Source organism: Gambusia affinis, linkage group LG19, assembly GCF_019740435.1.
Source record: "Gambusia affinis linkage group LG19, SWU_Gaff_1.0, whole genome shotgun sequence".
NCBI classification, from domain to species: Eukaryota; Metazoa; Chordata; class Actinopteri; order Cyprinodontiformes; family Poeciliidae; genus Gambusia; species Gambusia affinis.
In genome coordinates this window covers 15,290,471-15,293,652 of record NC_057886.1, presented here as the reverse complement: position 1 = coordinate 15,293,652, position 3,182 = coordinate 15,290,471, and the positions used below count along the sequence as shown (strand labels likewise).

The 3,182-nt window shown below is 37.5% G+C and overlaps 1 long non-coding RNA gene across 1 annotated transcript in view; it reads right to left on the bottom strand.

The window, feature by feature from the left end:
- Nucleotides 1-3,182, bottom strand: part of LOC122821950 — a 40,777-nt gene that overhangs the window by 13,773 nt on the left and 23,822 nt on the right. The gene's annotated exons all lie outside the window — the stretch shown is intronic.

The window sequence follows — 3,182 nt, the reverse complement described above, 5'->3', positions numbered from 1 at the left end:
TCGATTAAGGCATGGCTAGCGGCAAAGCTAGGGCCTCCACCCCATCACCTCCACCCGCGCTTTGTTCCCGTAAAAGCTTCGGCTGCCTCGGGATAACCTTGCCTGGGATGATGAAAGGGACGCAAATGAGTCAAAATGGGGAAAGACATGGAACTTTATTTAGAATAAAGGAGAATTGAGGTTAAAATAATATGTGGGAGCAGCGTGCTGGGTCACACACAGAGACGAAAAATTATTTAAATGTGCTTTTCATTTTTTTTTTTAAAACAGAGTGATAAAATTAACTTCTATGGGTGCAAAGGTTTAAAAAAACATGCAGGAAAATAATATTTTTTATGAGATTCTGGAGAAAGTAGAAAAGTTACGACAGTTTTCTTAGCTTGAAGGAGCAGTGTAGCCCTTCCCCCACCTGTTGCTGTGCTGCCAGTCAGTATTTTTAAAGATGGGCCAAAACTTTTTACCAAACTTGAGGATTTTTCTTTAAATTGTCATGTTTCCATTGAGCCACATGTGTCAAACTTGAGGCCCGTGAGCCAAATCCGGTCCGCCGTAGCTTTTTATGTGGCCCTCTAGATTCTAGACTAAACATTGAGTGTGCTTAAATATTTATGTTTTCAATCAAATCAATGAAGTTTTTATCTGTTTACCTCCAAATTATATCAATCAGTCTCTCCAGTTTCTTGAGAATTATTGTGGAAATTCACGTAAAATCAAGAAATCTGTCGGGTTTCCCTCTTTCATTACATGATGATGTAAGAGGGCGTCATCATCATCGTCTCACTGTGAAATGAGTCAAGTCCCGATGTGACCTGAAAGGTCACTCAGCAAGGAAGGAAGTTTTACCATGAAAATCCCTATTACAGTGTGCAAATGAACTTAGGAACAAGGCTCTAAATTTCAAAGACGTCCTTTTGAGTGATGAGTGCTAAGAGTTTTTTCCTGTAATGGCTGTAATTCCAGTTGAATAAAAATTGAGCACTTTGTGTCTGGAAAGCACATAACAGCAGCTCTTTAACCCCAGCTGACCTCAGACTGGAGAAGTTGAGACCTGAGTAAAAGTGAAACTCTGAGGATTTTTTGACACGTACACAGACATTTTAAACAAAAATGTGCAGCATGATTTGTTTTTATTAAAAACAAATAAACTATTCTTCTTTTAGTTAGATTTATAAGCTAAAATATGAAATACAAGTTAAATTTTGTCACTGAAAGTTTCCAGATGTTTGCTACGTATCCACTTGTGCAATTTGACATTTTGAAAATGAATTTGCTCAATCCAGCGGTGTCAAACTAAATTTTGTTTTGGGCCAAATCCAGATCCTGTATGCTCTTAAAGGGCCTGTTGTGCCAGTATGTATCGATAAAACTTGTTCACAAACTGTTAAAATATCAATGAATTTGTAAAATTAAATACTATTGAACATCTTTTCAGTTTATTCAGAATTTTGATACTTTTTGTGATTTTTTGCAATAAAAATCAAATGTTTGTGGTTCTAATTTGGAAATATTTGAAATGTTTTACTTATTTATGACGAAAAATGCAACTTTTTATACAGATCATGGACTATAGTCTGACCTCCATTAAGGCTGAGGCAGCTAATTCGTACAAGTAAGAAAGTTTTTGACAATTTTTGAGAAAAATGTGCAATAAACTCCCAATTAGGTATTACTGCAAAGTGCAGGGATTGTTTGATTTTAAGTGAATTTCCACAAAAATTGTCAAGAAACTGGAGGGATTGATTGATATAATTTGACAGTAAACAGATTAAAAACTGCATTGATTTGATTGATAACATATTTAAGCACACTGAGTGTTTAGTTTAGAATCTAGAGGGCCGCATAAAAAGATATGGCGGGCCGGATTTGGCCCACGGGCCTGGAGTTTGACACATGTGTTCTACTATCTTCTGCTCTTTCAGCCAAATAAATTTAGCAAGTTTTAGCTAAAATTAATTCTGTTTTTCTTATTATTCTGATACGTATCAAATAAAGATACAGATCAGATTGAGTCTGATTCCATGTCAGAAAGTTAAAAACTGAAGTGACGGATCAGTAAATATCTGGTTTCATCCGAGTTTAATGAGAAGCGGGAGGAGTTGATGACAGAAAATCCTTGTCGCCTCTTTGTTTTGGACATCAGGATTATTAGTTTCCATCCTGCAGGGTAATAATCATCAGCCGTTTTCCTTTATGACACGCTACACCACACAGAGGAGTGTTTTCTAGCTTGTTGCTCTCTTCAACATCATCCCACACTGACAGTGTTGACAAAGACAAAGCAAAAAGCAGGGCGCTCTCATTTCTTCACACTTTGAACTCATCAGTGGGGATTAGGTTCTTGGATCTGTTTGTTGATTCACAACTGAGGTTCTATTAAAAGTCTGGTTTCATTACCTGGCATGAACTAGGTCTCTGCTTCACAAAGCAGAGAAATCAGGCTAATCTTCTTGACATCTTTTTGGTTTTAAATCTGCCTTTTGTAAATTATTTCTTAACGTGTCCTTAAATCTTCCTTCATGTGGTGTAGCTGTGCTCGATCTAAATGGAAATCCTTTGAAAAGGTTTTAGAAATTTTTATGACGATATTGTGGAAACGGAGGATTCACACCAGTAGAAAAGCTTCAAATTGAAATCTTGGTGAGAAGTTAACCCTTTCAGTTCTACTGTTTTATGTAAAATGTATCTTGTTAGATCTAACCTCAAGTGTGCAGAAAACTGTTTTCAATGAAGCCAAAATGGTTAATTAAGTACAGAAGAATAGAATAATAGCTGAAATCATAGCTGATTTCCTTTTACATTATTGCTACAAATTATGACTTGAACTTTGACTAAACCATCATAACACCCTGACAGCTTTTTTAAGCGCTTTTTGTTGTAAATTTTATGCCTTGCTTTCTCTTAAACTGTGGTCCGCAGGCGCCCTCTGGTATTCCTGATGGTACTGCATGTGAACAACTGTTTATTCAGCAAATAAACCGCGAGCTTTGCTAAGTTAGCGGCCTGAACAGTCAGCCTGAACCGTTGATACGAGGCAGGATGGATCCATGCTTCCAGGTTGTTGACGCCAAATTCTGACCCGACCGTCCGAATGTCGCAGCAGAAATCGAGACTCATCAGACCAGGCGACGGCAGACCTCGGTTGTAAAATTTGAGTTGCTGTTGCCGTTCTATCAGCTCCAACC